General features: G+C 39.6%; 9 non-coding genes and 1 pseudogene across 9 annotated transcripts; all 10 read right to left on the bottom strand.

Moving 5' to 3' along the window:
* Window positions 1-930: 930 nt before the first annotated feature.
* Gm22205 lies at window positions 931-1,001 on the bottom strand. Its single transcript, XR_003950324.1, has one exon. It is a non-coding gene; the product is annotated as a small nucleolar RNA SNORD113/SNORD114 family (small nucleolar RNA).
* Window positions 1,002-2,186: 1,185 nt separating this feature from the next.
* On the bottom strand, window positions 2,187-2,258 carry Gm25854. Its single transcript, XR_003950315.1, has one exon. It is a non-coding gene; the product is annotated as a small nucleolar RNA SNORD113/SNORD114 family (small nucleolar RNA).
* A 1,763-nt stretch (window positions 2,259-4,021) lies between these two features.
* On the bottom strand, window positions 4,022-4,094 carry Gm23787. The gene has a single exon (XR_003950323.1). It is a non-coding gene; the product is annotated as a small nucleolar RNA SNORD113/SNORD114 family (small nucleolar RNA).
* A 1,893-nt stretch (window positions 4,095-5,987) lies between these two features.
* Gm25856 lies at window positions 5,988-6,062 on the bottom strand. The gene has a single exon (XR_003950321.1). It is a non-coding gene; the product is annotated as a small nucleolar RNA SNORD113/SNORD114 family (small nucleolar RNA).
* Window positions 6,063-6,598: 536 nt separating this feature from the next.
* On the bottom strand, window positions 6,599-6,672 carry Gm22981. The gene has a single exon (XR_003950318.1). It is a non-coding gene; the product is annotated as a small nucleolar RNA SNORD113/SNORD114 family (small nucleolar RNA).
* A 110-nt stretch (window positions 6,673-6,782) lies between these two features.
* Window positions 6,783-6,859, bottom strand: Mir882 (microRNA 882). The gene has a single exon (NR_030540.1). It is a non-coding gene; the product is annotated as a microRNA 882 (primary transcript).
* Window positions 6,860-7,462: 603 nt separating this feature from the next.
* AF357341 lies at window positions 7,463-7,537 on the bottom strand. Its single transcript, XR_003950320.1, has one exon. It is a non-coding gene; the product is annotated as a small nucleolar RNA SNORD113/SNORD114 family (small nucleolar RNA).
* Window positions 7,538-8,181: 644 nt separating this feature from the next.
* On the bottom strand, window positions 8,182-8,256 carry Gm23736. Its single transcript, XR_003950314.1, has one exon. It is a non-coding gene; the product is annotated as a small nucleolar RNA SNORD113/SNORD114 family (small nucleolar RNA).
* A 786-nt stretch (window positions 8,257-9,042) lies between these two features.
* Window positions 9,043-9,111, bottom strand: AF357428. Its single transcript, XR_003950322.1, has one exon. It is a non-coding gene; the product is annotated as a small nucleolar RNA SNORD113/SNORD114 family (small nucleolar RNA).
* A 5,950-nt stretch (window positions 9,112-15,061) lies between these two features.
* On the bottom strand, window positions 15,062-15,143 carry LOC115488054 (annotated as a pseudogene).
* Between the last annotated feature and the right edge of the window lie 11,934 nt (window positions 15,144-27,077).

Below are 27,077 nucleotides of genomic sequence, written 5' to 3'. Positions count from 1 at the left end.
AGAGACGGAAGACCTGCTCACTCTCCATTCTAGTTTTGTATCTTTTTGACTCAGTTGGAGTCTTTAATTTTATAAGAAGATGAATAACTTCAGACTAGCTGGTAATTAATTCACATTTTCATAAAAGTACAATCAATAGAAGACTCAATATCCATCAGTGATCAATCACTGGGATACAGGTGGTCTTCACTAATCATGTGAATATTATTTTTGTCTGTGTGGAGCGCTGGCTGTTCTGGAACTTGGTTTGTAGCTCAGACTGTCCTTAAACTCAGAGATCTACTTCTCGAGGCCTCTGTCTATAAAGGGCGGGTACTAAAGATGGAAACCTCCTAGCTGCATAAGGCACTGAGTAATCGTAAGCAAATCTTTCAAAACAGAATTTTGAATCTTTTTTTTTTTTTTCTGAACTTAAGCAAAACTATTCAGAATCAGTCCAGCAGAAACAGGAGACCCCAATCATGGAGGATGCCCCTGTCAGACAGTGCGTCCATTCTAGGGATGACTGAACAAGAAATCAAGTCTTTCCCTTTAACAGGTTTCACTTCTCACCTACCACTGGCCACTAGGCCCACCATTTTTGGAGCATATTTAATGTTCTTGTGGCTTAAAAACAAGGAATTTTCAAACTCTCTCAGAATGCAGACATTGTAATTTACATGCTTCAGGTCATCAGCGGCAAGAAAAAAATTTTAAGGTGGCATAATATTCTGTACATACTAATCTATTTCTTGGCTCAGGCAATGATTTACCCATTTCATTTTCACTTATTTTTGAGACTGATTGCTTGATTCTCACATTGATATAATTATAAAAACAAAATAGAATTTATAACAAGGGAGGGTGGGGCGAAATGAACAGATTATCCGGGCTGGTAGTCTTTCTACAGGAACACTTGAAATGAAGACAGAGGATTATATTACTTCTTTAGTAGATCTCAAAGTTCCAGACATGTAGTTATCCATGTGACTCATATGTCAACAGTGCTCAGGATCAGTCATGGCTGCTCCTTTCTCTTTCCAAGCAGTCCTTTCCTATTGTCTGATAATTAGTTCAACGATCAGCTAATAATAATTTGAGCACCTATTATTCCAACAACCCTAAAAATCTTATTCCTAATCAGTGTGGAAGTGTTCTAGCCTTAATTAACCATCCTCAATGTTTTATTAATAATTTGACAACTTCCATTCATGTCTGTGGCACTCCCTGGTATGAAACACTCATTCTAAATGCCATGTTACAGTTCTCAGTGACACACTGAGTTCTGCTAAGCAAACCACCAAACGTGGAGAAAGAGTCCAAGGCACTACTCACACTGGTCAGCCCAGCACCACCCATGACATCAGCGGAGATCCTAGACATGGAGACCTCCTCCAGGCAGCAAACACCTAAGGAATACAAAGCAGAAACCATAAAGGCAAAATTAATATATTGCTATTGACCTCTGACAATGATCTTCACTTACTTAGTTCTAGGTAATCCTTTATTTAGAGAGAGTATCTATTTAATTAGCTCTTCAGTAAATAATGGAGAGCTTAGCAATGATTCAGATACTCAAATAGCTATGCTTTATGTTAGAGCTTTCATCATTGGCTGAAAAGGAGATATGTATAATCCTATTTGACCTAAAAAAGTATTTTTGTTCATCATATATTTTGTAATTGGACCATACTTTATTGATTCTTGCACCCATCCAACCATATATATATATATGGACCAGAGTCAACTCCCCTCTATTGTTGACACCTGGACATTATAATGGGCCTCAGAGACTTAGACTCTATTTGTACCTCATATGTACCACCAATGGCCATCATAAATCTAAGACTGGCCCTGTTTTTCTCCACTCATTTCTATATTGTGAAGATAAATGCGTGTCCTTCAATAACCATCCTCCTTTTGAGACATAAGCATAATATAATATACTATGTTATACTATTACACTTAACCTAGTGTGAATATATTTCACCTCATAATATCACAGGGACTAACCTTCATCAAACCATCAAAACTATGAGGAGAAGTTTGGGCAGATCTCACATCATCACGAGCAACTGAAGGGCTGGAAGCCATTGGAGGTGAATAGATACCTTGGGAAAGTCCATTCTAAGGAAGACAGAGGAGAGAACAGGACAAAACAATGACACCTTTGCTATCAACTGTCATGTATCCACTTATCTTCTCTGTTGGATCTTGGTGTTTCAGACTCAAAGTCATCATGTATGAGTCAAATGCCACCGGTGGTCATCATCAACCAAGATTAGTTCTCCTTTTCTTAAATTATTTACACTATCGCTATTAATTACTTAATTATCATAAACCCTATGCTTAGAAACTACCAACCCCACAAAATAAATAAATATGACTCTAGTAATTCCTAATCTGTGCATGGAATTTCTATAATATGTCCATCATGTATCGATGCACACAGGTTCACACTGTTGAATGACAAATGGACAACTATATGTGGTCCCCCTAGCAACCAGTGGTATTCAAATGGTCATTACTGACTACACTATACACTGTTTCAACACTGTCTTAAAACACTCAAACCAAGACAAGGATAATCCTGCAACTCACACTGGTCTTGTTCGTCTCCTCAAGCTGGTGCAAATAGAGTGCTTGACCATTGGAGGGTCCTCTAATTAGATGGTCCACCTTGAGTACAGAGAGAATAAAAGGGGAGGGGAGGGGAGGAGAAGGGAAGGGGAGGGGAGGAGAAGGGAAGGGGAGGGGAGGGGAGGGGAGGGGAGGGGAGGGGAGGAGAGGAGAGGAGAGGAGAGGAGAGGAGAGGAGAGGAGAGGAGAGGAGAGGAGAGGAGAGGAGAGGAGAGGAGAGGAGAATGAACTACTTAGAGAGCACTACAACTGTCCCAGGATCTACACGGATGAATAAACATGTCAGTACACAAGAGCATCAACTTTCAGGAAAGCATACAAACAAAATTTTGCTTTAAAAAAGTTTTCTTGCTTTCTCTTTGATTATTTTTTTTGTCATCTGAGCCACTCGTGCAAGCTATCATAACTTAAAAATATTCATACTATTGTCTTCTAAAAATGAAAGTCTTCAAACTTCTTGCAAAGCAATGAAATAGTATCTGTTACTGATACCATTTCCTCCACAGACAGAAAGAGTTGAATGCTACTTACTCGCTTCTCTTTGGATTTCATATTTTCAGTGTAATAAGGTAATTTTTTTTGCCTTGATACTCATGTTCATTAGTGAATAGACTTTCATTCATTTCTCTTCATTGTTTTCTATATTTATTTACTATTCAAGAAATTAAAATAGTAGTATGTTTTTGGTGAAACCAGAGGGAAGATCTGCTGAAGGAGAGACCCAGAGGCAGGCACATGCACAGCACCCTGGACTCATACTACCTGCGCTCAACATGAATCCACCCTGGCTCTATTCACTTTTATGTTTAGATTGAATCATTAATTCACTAATAAAAATGAAAAGTCTATTTATTCCTCCCAGTACTGAAACACACTGAAAGACACTCCTCTAAAGATCCAGTTTACCTCCAAGTGTCTCTCTCCTTCAATGAGGAGCCGAAGAGCATCAAACATAGCCAACTCATTGTCCTATTTCAACTAAAATCCATAGGCATCACTGGTTGTATTTGGCTGAATTAATACAACCATAGTTAAAACTTATTTTCAATGAATATATTCACTTGTGTTTATGAACATGCATGCCAAGGGCATGTGCATGGAGACAAGGGCTTAATATCTAGGAATCTGTTCTCTCTCTCTCTACCTTACCAGCTCTCTTAGATATTTTTAAATAATGAAGTAACCAAATTTCAACAGACTGCATAAAAAGCAGGGATAGTAAGTAACTAGTACTCACACTGCCCCATGTTCAATGCAGAGGTGCAAATGTTCCACTGCTGATCATAGAAAATGCAGACATCAGCCTAGGAGCACACATTCTGAGGAGTACAAAACAGAGCACAAAAGAAAAAAAAAATGCCATTGTCCTTCAAGGACCTTTGATTATCTACCTATCTTTTGGGTTGGACCTCTGAGCTTCAGACAAGTGTTATTCGTCATCTCTCTCATACCTTGGTAACTATCATCATTGGTCCAGAAATGGCTTGACCTTTCCTCGTTCTCATAGATACTATTTACTGGCTAAGCCAATAATTCACTAGCAATGCTGGTGATACACAAATATTCAACAGGAGCACAGCTCTCTGATATATTCAGACTGTAGTATTCACAGCGCTATGAAGAAAGTGCTATGAACCATCTTCAGACATCGTATTTACTCAGGACACAAGCCCATCTTCACCCCAAAAGACAAAGTAAGAGTAGACCTGTAGGATTCTATTTCATGCTTTGTAAAGTTACAGCCATAATAACCAAAACATCGACAAAATGTATGGCTTTTACCCATGTTTACCTTGAGGCAGTCATTAAACATAGGAAATCCTGCAGTCAGCTCTCAGAGGCGCGATGTGGGGAACAACAAACAAAACAAAACAAAGCATTTGTTAAATGACTTTTAAAAGCAGATAAAAGAGCAACAGCTTTCAGCTTTGACTTACAGAGCCATATATCTAACTCATGACTAAATAATATGAATGATTCCTTATGTACTCCAGAACGTAAACTTCGGCTATAGGATGTAATGTTTGCATTATCATTAATAAAAGAATAAAGAGTAAGGAGTTGCTCCACACAGACCCGACTCAGGACAGGGTGGTAGGGACTTATAACTAATGTGGTGGTCAACCATATTATTTTCCTTCCACCTTTTCCCAGGGGCAGCTGTGTTGACTCATATGAAGTTTCTGTTTTAATGTTTGAGGGTCACTCACTACTCATAGAATGTATGCTGTAAAAGATTAGTGAGTGGCACACGACCCTGGACACGTGACAGACTTTCTCAATGTCATTATCATGGACAATCCAAGCCAAGTACAGTAATATGTGATTGTGGCTTCAAGTTTAGAAGAACCTAACAATTATAAATATGAATCACAATATGGAAACAAACTCTAATATGCATAGGTTGTGATATGCTAAAAATGATTTTAACATATATAACATAAATTTTCTGAGGAAAAAATGGAGACTATAAGGTTAATACGAAATAGAAAAGAAATTGAAAACCTCTGTGGCAGCTGGACTGTGCTTGGTTTCAATTTTGAAGTTAAAAGCTATTGCTGTATGATTGATCTTACACATGCCACGTGCACAAGAACTATGTGATATGACCATGGGGTTTTACCATGATCTGCCCGAAATGTGAAACTAAAGTGAATACCAGTTGTAGTGGTGCTGAAGGGACATCAGAGGAACTCTCTATGACAGGAAACTTTTGCAATGACATCAGTCAATCAGCCTCTGTGGAAAATGAGAAAGACCTGTTAGTAAGCCATTAAAAAAAAAAAAAAGACAATTCACAGGACACACAAGCAGAGATTCACTCTATGAAACTGGGTGTACTGCCCCCTTTTAATGAACTTAATGAATCTTATCAATGATAGTTCACTTGACTGATTTGATAACGAATACCTGTCAAGACCTAGAACCAGACTCCATAGGAGAGAGAGATGCTGATTTGTGACATGCAGACTTGGGGTGGTGGTTCACCATCACCAGGTCAGCCTTTCTGAGGAAAACAGGGGAGAAAAGGGACAGAGAGTGTTGAGACTGTGGGTCACCATGCCATGTTCTCCACGGTGACGTCACTCAGGCTGATGGGCTTTGCCTGAGCTGTACCTGTACATTTTCTTCCCAGAAAAGACTAATTTCTTTCCACTTGAAGGAAAAAAGAGCTGGGTCCCCTCTATGCTCTGGCATGCTGCTTAGGGTCAGCATCTCAGTACACCTATTTCTCAACATGCCCTTTGTGAGGTCCCCATGCAAGGTTGTGGTTCTGCACAATTTAAACCAACTTCGACTACCTGTCAGCCATGTTTCCTTGCTAATGGAACTTACAATGGAGGGCAGTTCAGCTCAAGTGGCTCTGTACCTGACTTCAGATTTCTCTTGACATGGATGCCATCAAGAAAAATTCAGATGCCACCAGATCTCATCATTGTTCTGGGTTCCCCTCTCTCAGAATTGACTCATTCTTGGTAAGTGTGGCATCACACTGTGTGATCCACAAGCTAGCACTAAGTTAACACTTTCTACCCATATCTGCTTGATCACCGATGCTTTGATTAAATCTCCATACCTATAAGCAGGTGCGCACAGAAGGAACAGAGCTGGAGTTGACAAGTCACCATGGGCTGTGGACTGTTGCCATGGCATCCCAGGAATTGTCCATTATCCATAACTCTACCATCACTAGAGTCACCTTCCTGGAGGGAAGAAGGCAGAAAAAGGAAAGGAAAATTGAGACGCTGTCCCTACATTGTCCCAAAATTGCTGCATTTCAAGCATGCTATCTTGTAGGCTTTCTCTCAAAAAAAAAAAAAAAAAAAAAGTGGGTGTGGCCTTAAGGCTCCTCTGACGAAATTCCATGGGAATATTTCAAGCTACATGATCAAAGAGCAATCAAGCCCTCACCTCACACCACAGGTCCACAAGGGACGGGCATAGACCTATGGGCCTCCATCCAGAGCTTAGCTCTTAGCAAGGCATCAGATTTCTGGATACTTGGCGTTCATGGAGTATCACTCAAACGCCACCAGATCTCATCATCGGTCCTGGATGGGGCTCCCTCTCTCCCTAGCCAACTGCACACCTTAATTGCTTAGTGGGTGCTGAGGGCAGAGCTCTGATCACAGGGTACTAGAACATTCTGTGTGGCAGCCCCTGAAGAGCAGCCATTAGAAAAACCCAGAAATCAGGACTAACTATTGCACTAATGCGCTAACTCTCTCCTGGTACTGCTGTAAGGAAGACACAGTTTCCTGCCACTAAACGTACCTGCAAGCTGGTGGGCAAGGAAGATCAAGATGTTGCCTCTTGGTCGGCAAAGCTCTGAGATGTCACAGTGGTGATACAAGGGTGGTTCTATATCTCAGCATGCTGGTACCATCTGTTGGGTCGCCATTTCTGCAGGGTACAGGGCAGAGAGGAGAGAGTCAGTGTTGAGACTCTGTGGGCCACCACCCCATGTCCTCCCCATTTACGGAGCCAATGGTCATGAGCTGGGCCTACTTTGCACTGAAACTTTTTTCCCAGGAGAGACTAATTTCTCACCAGGGGCCAGAAAAAAGGATTGGACCAAGAAGAGGCTAAGGAGTCCTCCATGGGGTCAGCCTATCATCTCCCCAATCTATCAACATGCCTCTTAGATCTCCCAAGCCATGCTGCTCCCCACCAAGCCCTAGGTCATGGTCCTACCAACTATAACCCGACGTTGCTTCTCTGGAAGTCCTTGCCTAATGGAAACTGATCAGTTTAAGGAGCAAAGGTGACACAAATGATCCCGCTTTCCTCGATCTCAGGCTATTAGTTAGCACCACAAGGCACACAGCTGAAGTTGCTCTGTGCCTGACCTCAGACATCTGTTCTCATGGCTGTCATCGAGATACAGTCAGATGCCACCAGATCTCATCATAGGTCCTGGGTTGGGCTCCTCTCTCTTGAGGCTTCAGGAATGGCTCATTCCTTGGCTACTGTGGTACACTCAAGAGACCACACTGTAGGAGGCTATCCTGTGCTGTGGGGGGGCTTGACACTGCCTGGTCCGCAAGCTAGCATGAAATTAACACTTTCTCTCCATAGTCTGCCTGACACCCATTTTATGAAGAGACCCTCCATACCTGTAAGTCAGTGCCACACAGGAGGATCACAGCTGGAGTTGACATGTCACCATGTACTCTGGATTGTTGGCAAAGCACCCAGAAACTGTCCATCACAGCAAACTTCTCATATCACTTGGGTCAGCTCTCTGGATGTTGGAAGGTAGAGAAAAAATAGAACTATTGAGACATGCTCCCAAGTTTGACCCAGGATTCCTACATTTCAAGGGCACTGTCTTGTCAGCTTTATCTCTAAGGGAGTGGTTGTGGAATTCCAGCTCATCCAAGTAGATTTTCAGGGCCCCTCTGACCCAGTTCCATGGACAGACCTCAAGCTGCCCCAGCCTTGATTCTGAGGAACATGATCAAAGAGCACTCAAGCCCTTGCCTCGAAGCACAGGTCCACAAGGGACGGGCGTAGACCTATGGGCCTCCATCCAGAGCTTAGCTCTTAGCAAGGCATCGGGATTGACCTCAGATTTCTGGATACTTGGCGTTCATGGAGTATCACTCAAACGCCACCAGATCTCATCATTGGTCCTGGATGGGGCCCCCTCTCTCCCTAGCCAACTGCACACCTTAATTGCTTAGTGGGTGCTGAGGGCAGAGCTCTGATCACAGGGTATTAGAACATTCTGTGTGGCAGCCCCTGAAGAGCAGCCACTAGAAGCCAAAAATTACAACCAACTATTGTACTAATGGCCTAAGAGTCTTCTGCTACTGCACTAAGGCAGAAACACTCTCACCACTACACATACCTACAAGCTCATACCTTAAGTGAGGAAGATCAAAATGCCGCCTCTCAGTCAGCAGGGCTCAGGCTGTCACGGTGAAGACCGAAGTGGGTTCTGGTTCAGAGTACACTTGTGCCATCAGTTAAGTCAGCTTTTCTGAAGAGAACAGGGGAGAGAAAGGAGAGATATCTTTGAGACTCTGTGGGATACCATTCCGTGCCCTCCACAGTTACAGAACCTAGGCTCATAAGTTTTGCCTAGGCTATAATTGTATTTTCTCTTCCCAAGAGAGAGTAATTTCTTGCCATTTCCCAAGAAAAATAAGCTGGCCTCTGTCTATACTAAGTCATCATTCATGGAGCCAGAAAATTATCGGCCATCGCTCCACATACCCCATGGAGTATTTAAGCTGTGCTGCTCTGCCTGTAGGCACAGGCATGGGGGCACCCCTTCTGCTCCAAGTTTGCCTATCTGCCAGCCACGTTTCCTGGCCTAATGGAAATAAGTTGCAGTCAGAGCAGTGTTGAAAAGTATGTTGTGTGTCTTAGGCCATGGGCAAACACCAAAAGGCAGCCCAGTTGTAGATGTTCTTTGCCTGACCTCAGATATCTGTTCATGTCATCGAGAAACACTCAGACACCATCAGATCTCATCATCGGTCCTGAGCTAGGCTCCTCTCTTGAGGCTTCAGGAATGGCTCAGTCCTTGGCTACTGGGTACACTCGGAAGACTACATGGTAGGAGACTATCCTGTGCTGGGGCACCTCACTGCCTAGTCCTTGAGCTAACTAGATTATTTCTTTTTCGACATACTCTGCCTAAGCACCCAGATTTTGGTGTTTAGAATAGATTCTCTGTACCTATCAGCAGGTTCCAACCGAAGGATCAAAGCCGAAGATGTCAAGTCACCATGAGCTCTGAATTGTTGCTATGGCATCCCAGGAACTGTCCGTCACTGCAAACCTTTGAGATCACTTGGGTCTTCTCCATGGATGGTAGAAGGCAGAGAAAGAAGTAAAAATCTAAAGACTTGCTCTCAAGATTGTCCCACGATTCCTACATTTGAAAGGAAAACCTGGCTTTCTCTCTAAGGGCGTGGGGTTACGTTCCCTCCAATACAAGGAGATTATCAAGTCATCTAGGATACCCCATTCCAGCCAGACGTTCTGCACTAACTTTATTTTGAGGAGTATTACTATCAAGTGACTTCTCTAGCATTTGCTACCATTCTTATTTACCTTTGGAACCTCATTTTAGCCACCTAACTTCAATTCAAACAACTCAATTTCCTGTGATAACTTTATGTAAACACATGTCCATGAACCAAAGATTCACAAACTATAGCCTGTATGTGTTGGGCTGTATCTATAACTTGTCAGTAAAGTACTCAATGTCCTTGACCTCCAATATCTGTTTATCTCATATTCACAAATCAGTACTTAAATGATATAATATAATTGCTTCATCTCGTTCTTTTCTGTGTCAGCCACATCCAGTCTTTAATTATTCATATGGTGAACTCAGAGATCACCAATGTTAAAATGTATGTTAATTACCCTCCAATTTCCATATATATTTGATGATATATATTTGATGAATCATAGATTCCATGTCTTCAATATTATAAGGATTTGCTTTGACAATCATGACTTACAACATGAACTACTTCAACCTAACCAAGACTCATGTGGACCTTGTTTCCCTGGGAGGATCCATCCCTCATTTAGATACTCCTTTATTGTTTTATTGATATTCAGAGAATTAAAATATGAAATAATTATGATGGAGTACAATTCTGGTGCAGGATGGCCCTCTGAGAAAGGGACTTGTGTCCTCTCTTACAGCCACCGTCTCCCCCATTGATCTGGTATGGCTCTGCTTTCCTGCATTCACGTTTCTATTGGCTGATCATGGAATCACTTCTTCACTGATAACCACAGAAATCTCTATTATCTTTCCCAAGGACTGAAATAAGCCAGAAGCTCCTCTCAAACAAAGAAAAAGCTCATATGCCAAGTCTCCTTCAGAGATGAATCTTGCTTTTACAGGCATGGCCAATTCAACGGTCTAATTCGTGATAATTTAATTTGTTTCATTGGTCACATTTGGCCTAATACAATCACATTTCACATTCATTTTATGATGCTTATTTCTCTGTGTTGAGGGAGATAGCTGTGGAAGTAACAGGCCAGCTTAAGGGAACCCTGCTCTTCTTTCCAACCTCTGATTCTAAGTATCCAGGTCTTCCCTGCACAGCCATCGATCTGCCCCTTGCTCCTCTCTGCTAAATAATACGAAGCATCTAATTCACATGACCACTATCAGTCATTCTTCTCGCTAAGGTCTACCATGACACATTTAGTCAGCTCGTAAGTGGGCTGGTGACCATGGAAGATGGCTTGAGCCTAGGAATGCCTGTTCTGGGGAGTGTGACAAAGCAGCAGAGGCTGAAACATGACACATGCTTTCCTAACTAGGATTATCCACTTATCTTCTGTGTTGGATGGCCAGGTTTCAGACAGCTGCGCCTGTCATCTGGCACGTGCATGCAGACAGGGAGAGTCCACTTGACTTATTTCTATCGATCTCATTGGTTTATACTAGAGGAACATATGACTTCTTGAGTCTTGCATTAATTATTATTTAACTGGCAATTTATAAATCGTACAATACAAGTTAAGCAGAGGCATATGCACTATAGTAATAACCACATCGTTGTAGATTACTCGTTTGTTTTGATGAATGATTTTCTTCACATTTTTGGCCACCATGTAAGAAGTACCTGGATTACTATAGAGTAGTTTATTTGCTGAATACATCTAATCAAATGAGGACTACTGACTTATGCGTGTGCTCATCACTACTCTAAATAAGATAGGACAAGTCCATGTGAACTACAATATTAGTCCTCTAAAATATTTTCTAAAAAGTCTGGATTCAAATAATGCCATCATGTGTACAGCTGTGATACACACCCATAAGTACCTCTAACACATGTCTTCATTTTTTTGTTTTTTTTTCTGCTAGAAAATCAATTTCTCAATGACTTTCCTCAGTACCATATACATGGAACAATTAGTAATGTGCTTCTGACAAATTGACATTAAAGTAGACAAGGTCACACGTGTGACTCTGTGTGTCTGTGTGTCTGTGTGTCTGTCTGTGTGTATTCATATATATTTAAATTATATTATATTATATTTAAATTACTTGTATTGTAATATATATAGTATCTATAATAATAGATAGTCTAGATAGATAGATAGATAGATAGATAGATAGATAGATAGATAGATAGATAGATAAAGATACATAGACAGATGTAACAAGAATATACTATTTGGGATACAACACCCCCATCCTTTAATTGACTGAGCTTATTGTTTCACTACACCAGTTACTCAGTTAAAATATTCATCACAGTCCCAAGATGAGTACACTAGAACTTCTATCACTGCCTATTTTGAAAACAGAGCAAAATTGTCCAAGGAAACAAGATCTATGCCTATTACTTACACAGGTTCCTGGGAGAGATGCACCGCGGAGCCCCGACCATGGAAAATCCAGCCCCAGCTCGAGTGGGAGAGCATTGGAAAGAGAACAGAAGAGAGCAGGTGAACATAAAGAAGATGAAAAATGGGAAGGAAGAGTCTTTCCACAGGTCTTTGGCTTTTAGCTTTGCTTTCTGAATTAACTTATTCACTCATTAATTTAACAGCTGAAGCTCTAATCTTACCAAAAGATGTTGAAATGATTTAAATTAGAAACCAATTTAACATATCGTCACACCCAGCTGATAGGCAAGGCTCAAACACCTGCTGTCTACAGTAGCAAAGGGTGAATGTGTGAGTTCTGACCACTACTCCCTGTGCCTTACCATTTACATAACATATCAAAGCACCGCTGACACACTGCATGTTGTATGTGATTAACACATCAGTTATTGGTTGAATTATAGTTGAACTGCTTAATTCTAATGACGGAATTAACTATATCAACACAGATACCAGCCTCATGGTTCTTGAATATTACTAAATGTGTCTAGCACCATGGTTCTCAACTTTACTAAAGCTGGAACACTTTAATACACTTCCTCATGTTGAGGTGACCCCCAACCATAATACTATTGTTGCAACTTCGTAACTGTAATTTTGCTACTGTTATGAATCATAGTGTAAACATGATATGTGACCCTGTGAAAGGGTCGAAGGTCCGTGACCCACATGTTGACCCACATGTTGAGCAGGTCTCAAGGATGTCTTTTACCAAGAAAATGAACTATTGTGCATTATGTTGGCTATTAGAGTTCAGATATGTTTCCAGCAACATATGAGACTCACTCTCAACTGCCATTATCACTAGTCCATGTTTTAGCCGCTTGCTTTCTAATTTGGATTTACTTTATTCTAAGTTACAAATTAGAATGAACTAGTTCAGCTCACGAAACTCGTTAAGAACACGAAGCTTGGCAGGTTAACATCTGTCTGTAGAATCTTACTCCTCTTGAGACCTTTTCTTTTGTTAATTGGCCTCAGTGTGGCAGTGATCCATCAGGAATCTCAACAACTGGAATCGATCTCTCATTAGGCTTTTATATGGATGAGCAGTGTCCCAGGCAGGTAGGTGTCTACCACATTCTCTTTTCCACTCATCAGTTGAGGGCTACTCAAGTCTTTCTAACCTTGTATTATTGATCACTGCAGAGAATATGGAAGGCCAGGGGTGTGTGTGTGTGTGTGTGTGTGTGTGTGTGTGTGTGTGTGTGTGTGTGTGTGTGTGTGAGAGAGAGAGAGAGAGAGAGAGAGAGAGAGACAGGGGCATCACCATTTTCTTTATATGCAGACCTACTAGAGGATTGCTTGGGTTATCAGACAATTCAGCGTGTTGGGGGCTTTTTTTTTTTTTGCTGTTTTCTATAATATTAGATTAATTTATATCCCCATACACAATGTACAAAGGAAATCTGATACCTACCCTATAGCCAGTCAGTGATAAAACTAGCCTTTCTTGATAACAGTCTTCCTAACTGGAATGAGGGAGGAGTTACCTTGCTGGGATATGGGTTTGCATGTTTCTGCAATTGATGACTCTGAGCATTCGAGCACAGACTTCTTGGTTATTTGAGTGCTTCTTTTTAGCGATATGCATGCTTATATCTACTGAACCTTATCTACTGTTTTGGGTTTTGGGTTTTAGTCTAATTCAGTTCAGTGGCTTTCAAACTGTTTGTTGTGACCCCTTTAGGGGTCAAATGACTCCATCACAGGGGTCATCCTACACTATCAGAAAGTGGACATATTTACATTATGATTCATCACAGTAGCAAACTTATGGTTGTGAAGTAGCAATGAAAATAATTTTCTGTCTGGGAGTTCACAACACAAGGAACTAAAAGAAGCGCAGCATCAGGAAGGCTGGAAAGCACTGCTTTAGATGTAAGAAACACGCTAGGTTCTTTCAGGCATAAAGGAGAATGGTATTCTATAATTTTTAGTGATCTGCTGGCACTGGAGATGATCATATCAAAGGAAATAGGCTAAGCACAAAAAGACAAACACAATATGGTCTCACTCATGTGGGACACGAAAGGGTTCATTTCCTGGGAGTTGACTGTGGAGTGATAGTTACCAGATGGTAGAGAGAGAAGAGAAAAATGAAGAAAAGTTGCTTAGTTACAGTTCGTTGACCTTATGTATGTATTGTGGAGCAACTCTAGATGATAGTTTCTTAATATCTTAACGGGCTAGGGAAGAGGATAATGGAGTTTCAGGATAATGAGGAATTGATGAGGGAACAGGCATGGTTATCTTGACTGGAAACTTATATACAGTAAGTATGTAACTAGACTCCTGCAGGCATCACTTTGTTCAAGATCATTTCTGGTTGGTATCAGGCAGAGTAAGGGGAAGAAAAGATAGTTCTTTCAGGTCGAATCACATTGCTTCACCTCCCCAGCCCCACTCCACTGTATACAACTTTAAAAACATAATTAACACTATGGTCACCTTTAATCAATTAAACCAGGAAAATAAAATTGTTGATTGCTATTCACAGTGCAAACACACAGCAAGACAAGGAGTTCCCAGCTCAGCTTAACACCTCCATCTGAGGAGGACAAAGAGGGAGGTGGCGAGGGTGTCTGCATCCACTCATATTACTATGACATTACCGTCACCTTCTGCAGAATCACTGCAAGCCTATCTAGCCATCCTCTTCTTAATGAGCTTTACATTTATAATTGATACAGTTTAATGATTGACAATGACTTGTCTGCATCATCTTTAGTGCAGAACAATTTCTCTTGTAAAAGGTTTGGTGACTAATGAATAAAAGTCTAGCATTTGACTGAACTACACAGCAGGGCTGAGAGTTTGAGGGCAGCCTGGTCTGTATAGAGAGACTTCATTAGAAATCCTAATACTTATATCCTAGTTGTGTATTTTGATAATGAGCAAATTTTTTACCTTTGTCATCTCTATGCATACGTTTATTCAAACTGCCTTTATTCTTTTACAATAATATTTACAGAAAGGAAAACAAAGATATTAAATGAGATCCTTGAAATGGATACTTGAACACAGGACCCAAATTTAAATAAGGACCTGCCCATTCGTTTTAGATCAGAGTTCTAGACATATGATATTCAACATACATGCCTCACATGCCACAGCAATCCGGGGGCATCAGGTGCTGCATGTATCTCCATTCACAATACATTCTGGCTTTGTGAATTGTTTCATTAAGAGAGAAAATTATATAAACTACATAATAGAAAAATGATATGCATGAAGGTCCCCAAAAGATTAAACCTGTCAACCACTACATCTTTTGGTGACAGTGCTCATTTCTTCATGTATGGAATAATGACTAAATGTTTCTATCAACCTGTGGGAAAATACAGAAAAACAAACAAACAAACCAAAAAAAAAAAAAAAAACCCAAAAACTTAACTATTGTTCACAATGAAGAAGAGGGATGTGAACACCAAGGAGAGGACCAGAGAAGATTCCATTCTCTCTAAAACCTCCATTCTGAAGAGTAGAGATGAGAGCAGAGGCTGAAAAACTACACTCACCTCCTCTAATCCTTGCTCACTAGCATACCCATCCTGTTGGACCTCACATGGCATTCAGCCCTGACATTTGTCTCTCAGGGAGACCCAATACCCCGTCACTTATTTTTATCCTCTGTGTTAGCCAATCTATTCAGTAACTAATAATGTTTCTAAAAGCCCATGATTGAAAAAAAAAAAAAGAAAACAAAAACCAACAAGGTCATGGCTGGTTATAATCCAGAATAATGTCTGGGTCAAAATATGTCTTTAGCTCTTTATGCATAATAGTGATCAGTATTACGTATTCAGTTTCATCTGAAATGTAAAAATGGCTTCAGTTTGTCTGCATCCTAAAACTGTAAAAATACAGTGCATTCTCCCTAAATAAACCACCCAAACCAAAGAAGGAATTAGAAATATTACTTACATCATCCTCCGGGATCCCGACAGAGAGAGACCAGAGGGAAATCTGCCATTAAGATTCCATCAGCTCGCTCGCACAGGACCATGGGGAACAATAGGAGAAAGAACACATGATTTAAAAAAGTGTTTAGAGAAAACATTGGACTTTAACTTCGTCTTTAGCTTAGAGCAGTGGTCTTCAATTTTCCTAATGCTGTGACACTTTAATTCAGTTCCACACCTTCTCGTGACACACCCAACCATAAAATTACTTTGTTCCTATTTCATAACTGTTATGAATGGTAATTAAAAGCATCTGATATATGCTGGGTGGTGGTGGCACACGCCTTTAATCTTAGCACTCGGGAGGCAGTGGCAGGCAGATTTCTGAGTTCAAGGCCAGCCTAGTCTACAGAGTGAGTATCAGGACAGCCAGGGCTACACAGAGAAACCCTGTCTCAAAAAAACAAAACAAAACAAAACAAACAAACAAAAAAGAATCTGATATGCAGCCCCTGTATGAAGGTCATTTGACCCCTCCTCAAAGGGGATGCAACCCACAGGTTGAGAACCACATTAACGAACAGAAAAGAGAATTTAAAATTTTCCATATTCTTAGAGCACTGGTCTTTACCATATGGTGTCTATATCATGTTTAAACACAAAATGGGGAGTCACAGAGTCAGTCGGTCAGACCTGGACCACACTGGTTTCCTCACACATCATAATGTGCCTGTCCATTTATTGTTGTAGTTAGACAATATTTCATTAATCGAATGACTGATATGCTCATTCATCTAACTTTGACCAAAAGCCAGGACCAAGATCCTTGGATGTTGCCAACTCTTTCGTGAGTACATTGTCTCATGAGGGGATGGCCTGTATTTCTTTTGCACTTGATTCCAGAGTCCGGGCATATTTTATTCAAATTGACATCAGCCACCATCACTGGTTCATGTTTGCCTGTTTAATTACAGCATTTCTATTTTTTCTCTAAGCTATTAATTAAAATATATCAGTAAACATGATTCATAAGCTCAGGATGATGCTGGACACGTCCAACCTCCCTGGCTTCCAAAGAGACACAGAGGCCACTTTGCATTCTAAATCAAATTATTGCTTCTTTTTCTGATAAGTATTTTTTCTATATTATTATGGATTTAAAATTTTAGATATATTCTAAGGGAATTTCGTACATTTACACAATATATTTTGTTCATAAGCAACACCCTACTTACTCTGGGATGAACCTTGTGTCTCTCTCAACTTTATGGCTCCTTCTTTTTTTTTAATATAACATTTGCAGTCTAAAATTAGTTACCCAAATGTGTGTGAATGTGAATCTAACCACTTGAGCATGGTCACACTACTAAAGCACTAAGCCCTCCTCAGATCTTATTTAGACATAAACTATTTTTTTTTAAAAAGACACTGTAGACAGAATAAATAGAATTCAGAGGAATAATTCAGGCACAGAAGGTGCATAGAAGGTGCATGAGTGCATCCGCATTGAAACTAATCCCAGGCAAGATGAGAGTTGACTGGTGGTTCCCAGGGACAGGTGAGGTGGGAAAGAGGGAGGCACGGGTGGTAAAGTTGGATCCATGGGTACTGAGTCACAGTTAGGTGCTTGAATGTGGTATACTTCGTAAGGTGACAAGTAGAATGGCCTTTTTTTCTATACTGCACATTAGTTTCTTGATTATTTCATATCTTATAAAAAAACATATATAAATGTAATGAAAAGTAGACTCTTGAACAATCTCTAGGATGTTCCTATATAATTAATTGCTTCCAGAGAGTCCAGATGTATTGTATAAATCAAGCTCAGGGGTTCATACAAAGGGCTCAGTGCAATATATAATTTAAGTCTAATGTTTACCGTAGGCACATTTCAGTAACTTTAATGCTTTTCGAAAGCCGAAACCATCACAGTGGTTATTATGATGAAGCATTTCGTGCTTCTGAAGATGCACGTAACCATGGAACTCAAGCTCCTGGAAAGATTCGTCCCCTGGCTCAGGGCATCCGAGCCCAGGACACCAAAGCAGAGCAGCTCATTAAAACATGGCCTAACCTATTTTAGTTTTGCTTCTCCTCCTTCCTTCGGATGGCCATGAAAGAAGTCATTATTTGGAGGCCCTTTGTTGCTTTTTTTTTTCCTTGACCCAGACATTGTCTATTAGCTATTAATTATACTGTCTACCTCATCTCTAGTCAAAGAAGACTTTAAAGTACAAAAGTTATTTCTATGCAGGGATCAATGCTTTCAAACTAACAGGATGGAAATAAATGAACATGTAAACTAAAAACAAATACTTTCCATCTCATGGAATGAATTACAGAAAACTGGGCCCAGAGTGCATTGTCTATGCCTCATATGGCAACATTCATCACCATTGGTTCAGGATTGTGGCCTCTTTTCTATAACATTTCTACTTTTCATATTGAATAATAATTAAAATTATAAGCCTTATGACCCATTTCATTCCCAAAGTAGGGGCTATTATTATTATTATAGCTATTATTGCTAATCTGTTAATGGACCCTCTTTCTAACATTGACCTACCATTGCATTAATTTATGATGGTTTCCATATTTATATTATGAATGACAATGTTCATGCAAGGCCTATTTGTACCATTGGTATTCAGTTGGCCATAATTAGCAACCTGATAGACACTTGGTCACCCAAGACAAGACAAGAAGTCTTCAGTTCACATTGGTATCATGGCAAAATGTAGTTCTCAGCTCTGTGTGAGACTGTGCAAACCTATAGTGAAAACCAGGAGACAAACCAAACAAACTACACAGAGAGTGTTGGCTACCCGACCTCTACACTTGTGCTAAGAATATGGCGTCCACTGAGCCTGTGCCAAGGAAGAAGCCACAAAGCTCTGAAACCAAGGCACTGAGGTGATGAAGCAAAGCACTAGGGGATTTTCCTGTCTCGATCCTCCAATGCACACATTTATTAACATTTTATAACTCGTTAATTTTCTCCTAAGCAAAAGAACAATCTGGGATTTAATACCAACCCATAGGAAGAAAAGAATTAATGTGTAAAGCCTCAGTATTGCGACAACAACCACCACTACCACCAGGGTCCAAATGACTGACTCAGAACAACAGGACTGGCTAGGATGCCCACCTGTCTTTGCATCTCTGGGAAATAAGAAAGCTCCCCAGAACCACTGATACAGGGACTTCAGTATTTGCAAGTTATATTAATAATATTTCTTACTATTCCTTCATCCTGTTTTTTTTATGTAATCAAAGTGTAAATTTGGTCACTGATTTTTCTTATAATAACAATCAAAATTCATGAAGCACCAAACCCCAAAGCACACGACATTTGGGATAGCTGACGTCTCCACAGGATTAGTCCCAGCAAAGCTAATACAACAATCTCTGTCTGAACTAAACCAGATTTTTCTGACATGAATTATTCATTACTCATGGTACAGATACTCAGGCACTGTCATCATTCTGGGTCAGGATTTCATTCCTTCCTCTCCCTCTTCTACATTTATCTGTTACTTTCCCAACTGGTAAACAATAATAAAGACCTGCCACTAAATATTGGGAAAAAATTGCCTTATTTATCACTGATTTCCATCTCTGTCTTTGCAGCACGTTGATTTCAGGGCCCTACTTTAGTAGGTGCATTTATTCTGAAGCACATGTAAAATGATGCTAATAAAATATTGAGAGACACCAAGTGTACAGCACCCAGGAGGCAGAGGTAGGTAGATCTCTATGAGGTCAAGACCAGATGCATCTGCATACTGAGTTAGTGCCAGGCCTATAAGACCTACAAAGTGAGAACCTCTCTGAAAGGAACAACAATCAAAACAAACAAGGAAACAAACAAACAAACAAACAAACAAAAACCCACACACTATTGAGAGTCATTCCATTAACACGTGCCTTTCAAATGTAACTTTGCTAGTCATTTTATTATTTATTACTTTGGGATATGGTTATTTGGGTTTCTTTTTTGATTGTTTTAGTTTGTTGTGTTGTTTTTTTTTCCTGAGAATTCAACTACCTGAAATCTTCCTGGACCCAAAGTAAGAATCCTGACTATTCCATGTCATTTCTAAAACCACTTACCCATACCCCCAAAAGGCAGCCTCCCCCACTCCACTGCATGCCTAGTGGGCGTCCGGCGCCTAAAACACATTAATACTAACCCTCCCCTCACTGTGGACTGCCACGCTTTCCCAAACCTGGTGACCTTCATTTTATACAGTGTCTCATTTCGTTCATCTTTCATATGCTAATTATTAATAACAAAATCAAACCTATGATGCAATAGAGACTGAAAGGATGAGCCTCAGATATTATCAAAATCTGTGTATTCATCCCCACAGAGACAAACATGCAAATCCCTGCTTGCTAGGCACGTCAGAAGGTCATAGAAACCTTGGCCATAAACTCAGTTGAGTCCCTTGCCCTTCCCTATGTAATCTGTGTGTTCTCCCTATTGATAGCAGGACGCAGCATCAGGTCTCTGACATTGACCAGTTGGTACCTCTCTGAACTCTTGCTCCACAACAAAAGTATTTATCTTCTCTAATATCTGATGTATTAAACACATTTATCTATTATAGAATATTTAGAGGACATGTCAAATTTTTACACACAAGCACAAACACTCATGCACTCAAGACATGCAAATAAAGGGGAAAGTGAGTGGGAAAGGCAGGCGTTGGTGGGATGAGAAATGCTAATGAGTCACAAATGCGATCTGGTGTTTAGACAGACTTGGTTTCTGGACATTGGCTCTATATAGAGACAGTTGGTGAGTGTATGTGAAAACTTACATGGAGAAAGAGAGTTGGCTGCTCCCCAATCTCATCCAAGATAGAATCATCGTCCACAGCATAGAAAGAAAAAAGTTTCAAGATGTTATAAAAGTGAAACTTTTCTCCTACAAATAATTATTTAATGTCTTCTCTTTATATAATAAAACCAACAGCTTGAAATTCATAACTGACCCAGGATAAGGACATTTAGCCATGACATACTACTGATTCCACCAGTGACTATGACTAACAACTTAGTGGACACCTTCAACAAACACTCAACACTCCAAGCAATGGTTTGTGTCATCCTTGGAACTGACTGGGACAATTTCTTCTATCACATCACCTCCAGGGACTATTGAATAGATGTAAGAAGCAGAACAGAAGCATCCCATTGGCTATCACTATTTAACTTGCTTGTCTCCATGCATCATAATGTGCTTAGGATGTGTCTGTTATAAACTTTAAATATCTGGGCCACAGATCTGGAATGCAGAAACATGGAATGTACAGCTATATATACGACTGACGAACCTTGATTTCTTTTGAACTCAGACTCTTGTTGCACAATTATTAGTTTGTAATACATGGTGTTAAATGTACTGACACTTGGTACATAGCTAGGACAATTTCCTTTATTTTTTTTAAATGTGGATATTTATGTACCTTTTTCTAACTCACTAAAGGTCAAAAGCATATAAAGTCCCAAGTCCCTTGGACAGAGACACAGAGCCCTCGAGCATCTGTGTATAAGCTGGCTGTGACGTGGGTCACAGGTTTCTATTTTTATCCACAGACAGCGGTGGTGGAGATAGAAAATAACAATCACAGCTCCAGTAAACAAGCTCTTAACGAGGCTGCACTTTAGTTGGCTCATCCATCCTCATTCACGGTGTTTGTGTTTATTGATTTGCTTATGACACATTAGCGCTCTGGAACAAGCTACCAAGGCCCCAAACAAATCTACTGAATGCTCCCTGGTATCTGTCAATAGGTTCATTTCCTATAGAGGAAATAGAAAAGGTTTGTTTTGGGGTTTTATGGGGCTCATTGTGGAAATATAATGATTTAATAGTTGAGATAAGATTTGATTCCATTCATGACGTTGGGCCATTTATGTTTAGATTGTACATTCTATTAACATGTATCAATAAATGAGAAAAACAAAGAACTCAACCAAAACTAAAAGAATTAGATTTTTATATACTAGATCATTTGCAAATGATCCCAGCACATATACAGCACTTCTTGTTTCTAAAAACCCCACAGATCCAAACATACCTAGTCAGATATCCTGTTTGACCTCTGATATACCACCAATTGTAATCACTGGATCAAGACATTGGGATGTCTACAGTTGCTTACTAATTCATTTTTCACTTCTTTAATAGCATTAACCTACGAGCAATCGCCTACAAGCCATAAGCCTCAAGGGAGGGATAGATCTATAGCTATCCATAAAATTCACCTACAGGCTCACTTATGTCATTGAATGCACCATTGTTCTCAGTCATTTTTGTTATGAAACCAATTAATCAACCCAATCAATTCATCAATACAATGTCTCTTATCTATATAGTCGTTGGCCACGGTTGGTGTTCTTTGATTGCAGTTGGTACTTACCAACAGCAGTCATTGGATGTCTTCAACAGAACCACACAGCACAGCATTGCCTCTGTTCCTTGCAACGGTCCCACTCTTAAACACGTAGGAGCTTGTAGGTTTTCACAGCAGTATGAGGGTCACCCTAAGAAGTACAAAGCAGAAAGATGAAATCAACCTGGGGATAACTTGTCTACCTGAAAGACAGAAAATTGCCAAGTTTCTCTTCTACATGGAACTCGTTACAATACGTACCAATAATCATTGTTGATCCATATTTAAGAGTCCCTTTCCCCATTTATTATTGCACTGTCAATGAACAAATTTGCTCATCAATTCTACTGAAATAAATACAAGATTCATAAATCCCAAGTCCAAGACATGCAAATCCCTTGTATTCTATACTCCGTGAGTGGGGCCAGCTCTGCCCTTTATCAGGCATCACAACATCGCAAATTCTTCTATTGCTCTCTGGCAATAGAACTCTTCCTATTTGATACATAAGAAAAGTATCAGGAAGGTGTGAGAATAAAACCAAACCAAACCAAAACAAGATCTTAGTTACTCACGGGAGTCTGTCATATGCTCTTAGTCTCACCCGATGGCTCAGCAATAGGTACATCCATTGTGAAGAGGGCAAAGTAGAGAAGAAAAAGAAAAGAACAGGTTTTGTGGTTTTTTTGTTTTTGTTTTCAGGAATTTGCTAACATAAACATGTAGGTATCCATTAACATGCAATATACTCATTTTCCTTCCAACATGATCAATAACCCTGCATATGACACAAATCATTCACTGAGACTGGTAACTTTCATTATTGTCCTCAGCTAAAGAACAACAAAAGATCTATTGGCCATCCATTCAAATCAGTATTATTTTTCTTACTATGCATTGATACAACACATAGTACCATGCTTCACATCTTCTTGTTTATTCTTGGGTTTATTTACTCAACAGCAGCTACTTTCTGCTAAAGAAGTCTGGGGGGTGAGGGGAATATATAATCACTGGTAGGCAGTCCATGCCCCAGTGAATGCCTCCAAGCCCATGCATAGACACACAACACTAATTAGATTACATGAGTTATACTTTTAAAAAGGGCACCTTTTTAAAAGAAAAGACATGAAGTTGTGTTGAAAGGGCAGAGGGAAAACTAGAGAGAGGTGTTGGCGGTAGATATGAACTAGATATATTATATACATGTACAATGTTTTCAAAGGATTAATTTTAAATATTATTCCTTTTAAAAATAATTTTTTTTCATGAACAAAAAAGTGAGAATAAAGTCCTTGTATTTTCCTGAAGGCTGTCTACATGATCATGTACACATGTTACAGTCCCACACATGAACTATTCATCTTTACTGAGTCGGAGGGGTCTGTGTCATGCCTCTCCCTTCACGTGATCACTATTCAGTTTACTAATTCATTAATAACAATACAACCACCACAATGGTTACAAACCTAGAAGCAAGAAACCTCAATGTCTTTACTTGTTGTCTTAGATAAATCTTTGACTAGGCATCATGCTACCTATACTAAACAATTAATACAAAATGATAGGAAGGCTTCACTAAGCTATCAAACTACCTCTTACTTCCCTGTCATGCACATAACATGTGAGGTGGGGAACAACTGAATTGTCTGTAAGGAAAATGAGCTCAACTGGTCTTGTGCCTTTCTTAAAGAAAGAAGACACTTGGATTATATATATTTTGTGGTAAAATATACACTTTAATGTATATAAATGGGTGTCCGCATGTCAGACATATAACATGCTTCATATCTCATTAGCCCTGTACTGCCCACATTGGTCCTGGTTGGGACCCCTACCATTTACACTCATTTACATGTGTTTATTAAACAAGTAATTCATTCAATGGATCTAATTTTAAAAACAATGATTCATGAAACCTAAGAGTGATGAATATTCTTCATGCCTTTAGGATCATCTATGATACTCATATCATGTTATCCAATTACCATCAATGAATTTATAAATGTAATATTTCAGGCTAATTCCATATTCATCTTTTTTCCCAATTGGCCTTGTGGAGGCTATGTTACACTTATGATAATTTAATAAATGATTTTAGAAAATTTTGCAAGGATATAAACAATAATTTTTACTCACCTTGGTCTCTATGGCCCCAACCAATGAAGCAAACAGCATGGCAGGGTGCTCCAGAAGCCGAAAAGCCAGGAAGCATCCATCCTCAAAGAAAAGACAGAGAAAGTGAGAAAGACCCTCCCCAAAACAGCCTTCTTTCCAACACTTCAATCATTAATTCATTCAGATATTAATTAAAAATTTCATGATCATCTCTGTGTGTCTGCATTTGTGGTTCTGACACATGCTCCCAGCATTGAGCATTATTGTTCTTAACACACAGCAGTTTTCAGTTTACATTAACGTTTCATAGATTCATGGTAGGGCAATACTTTAGTTTCATTACTTCCTGTTTATTGGTCTATATAACAGGGTCCTGGATGACAGTCCAATCTCTGGAACCCAGATGCTAGAAGGAGAGAAAAGGCTCTGAGGGGCTGTCCTCTGAACCCCAAAGCATATGCTGGGACGCAAACTGCCACAGCCCTTCCAAGACAAATAAGTAAACGTAAGAAAAACAAGACCATTGTATAATCCTAACCTTGCCCCCACAGAATCATTAACAGGACAAGAATTGAGGGAGTTCTGTCTAAGCCTCAGTCTTCCAGAGCCACAGTATGGATAAAGAAGGTGCCCTGTGCCACTGAGACATGATTGCTGGCCCGAGTGTGTGCCTATCTTCATTCTCATCTAACGTTTTCATTGATTTGATCATTGCTTTACTAATTGTGAATGAATTAATCTCAAGAGCTTTACACCCCTGCCATTTGTCTTTAGAATTAGTCTCTAATGGAAAAACTCCCTCCCATCAATTATCTTCATTGTGACCACCACCAGTGAATACAGTAATTTCCTACAAACCCTATTTATCCCTGGGACCATGGTTGGCTCATTTTAAATGCAGCAATGAGTAAACTTTTAAACCAAGAACTCTTTTACATGGGACAAAATGGTCATACCGTTAGGAGCAATGGTGGGGGCCAGAAACCTGCAGGACACAGAAAGCTCCAGGTCACATGTTCAGCCTAGGATGTCAAAAGCAAAACATAGTTAAAAAAAGATTAAGGCATAGTCGTTGTTCATTCATGAAGTTATTTGAAGTAATGTATTTTTGTGCATATTTTCTAAATATTGCCCCATATGTTAAAGACTTGACACATTTATCTGTATTTTTATATCTACTGTAGCAGTCACATTTATCTAATTACACTACAGGAATATTGCTGCATAAAAACAATTTAAGGAAAATGTCCTATGGCTTTCCTAGCAGCCATAGGTAAGAGCCTTCAAGCAGAAATGTTGCATTTTATCATGTCTTTACCAGACCTGACAGCTTCATACAGGGTAAACATTGTGGGATTGATATGCCAACATCAGCAGCAATGGGTTGGGTACGTTTCTAGTTATTCTCATCTAGCTTGTAAGTAATTAGTTGATAAATCTCTAATAACAATACAACAATATACATGGTGTATTTGTCCATAGGCACTTTTGTAATTTGTCTAGTTTGTGTGCACATTCATGTGAACTGTTCTTACTGCTACATTAAGAATGGGCACAGACACCGTCCTATCTTACTGTGCACATCGGGAGGAACTCATACGGTCCAGTGTAATGGCCTCAACCTTACCACACACTGGAGCAAACACTTAAACAGTTGAGACATTTATATCATTGCCCCTGGTATCATTGGGTCACTTGGATGTATCTGATTAAGCTTAATATATATTTCAAAGTCTATTAAGAATAACAAGGCAGCCTTGAACTTCCACTAACAAAATGAAAGCGTACCAGTCATGACTGGTAACCACAAGAAACATTTCTGAACATTTATCCCTTAACTAATTATCACTATTTATTGGCATTAGTAATGTTAGGAATTAGTGTTCTTTCTCATTTTATTATCATTAGATGATATTATGTTCCCGTATCTTTACTGACTTATAATTGTAAAGGGGTTCTTTATATCTTAAAATGACTCACAATAAAAAAAACATACCTCTTTAATGTGTCCGACAACGTGTTTTGATTGTACATTCTCTTATTGATTTCCTGACTGCAAAAATAATCAAAACCTGTGAAAAGCAAACTGAGGCGAGATCCTTACAAAATGCCAAATCTATCTATCACATCCATTCTGGAGTGGGCAAAAGGAGTAATTGTTTTTATCTGAGGGCTTCAGTGTTCCAGACCACCTGTGACTCACACCAGCAGCTCTATCGATCCAGAGTTCTGGTAAATTCACTTCTTGTTCTCCAGCCTTGTTTATCAATTAACTCACTAGCTCCCTGTGAATAATCCAAAGTCTACAGAAAACTACACTTCAAACAGGAATGAACCTAGGCTAGCTTTTCCTATCTAGGCCTCATATGTTACAGAAATAGGTATCTCACTTATAACCCATAAGGTTTTAAGTGTGGACTGACCAATGTAAATTTGTATATCAATTATAGAATTATACACCATGGCTACTTTTGTTCAATTTTATTTAATATATTTTATTGATATTGATATGGTCATTAAAAAGAAGCTATACTTTGACCAATGACAAATTTCTTTTTCAGTACTGGGGGGAATCTGGTCCTCTGGATACACAGCCAAGTGCTGTATCACTGACTAAAAGCTTTTTCCCCATGAAGTTAGAAACAACC

This window comes from Mus musculus, chromosome 12, assembly GCF_000001635.26.
Source record: "Mus musculus strain C57BL/6J chromosome 12, GRCm38.p6 C57BL/6J".
Lineage (NCBI taxonomy): Eukaryota > Metazoa > Chordata > Mammalia > Rodentia > Muridae > Mus > Mus musculus.
This window is presented reverse-complemented; position numbering and strand designations above follow the sequence as displayed.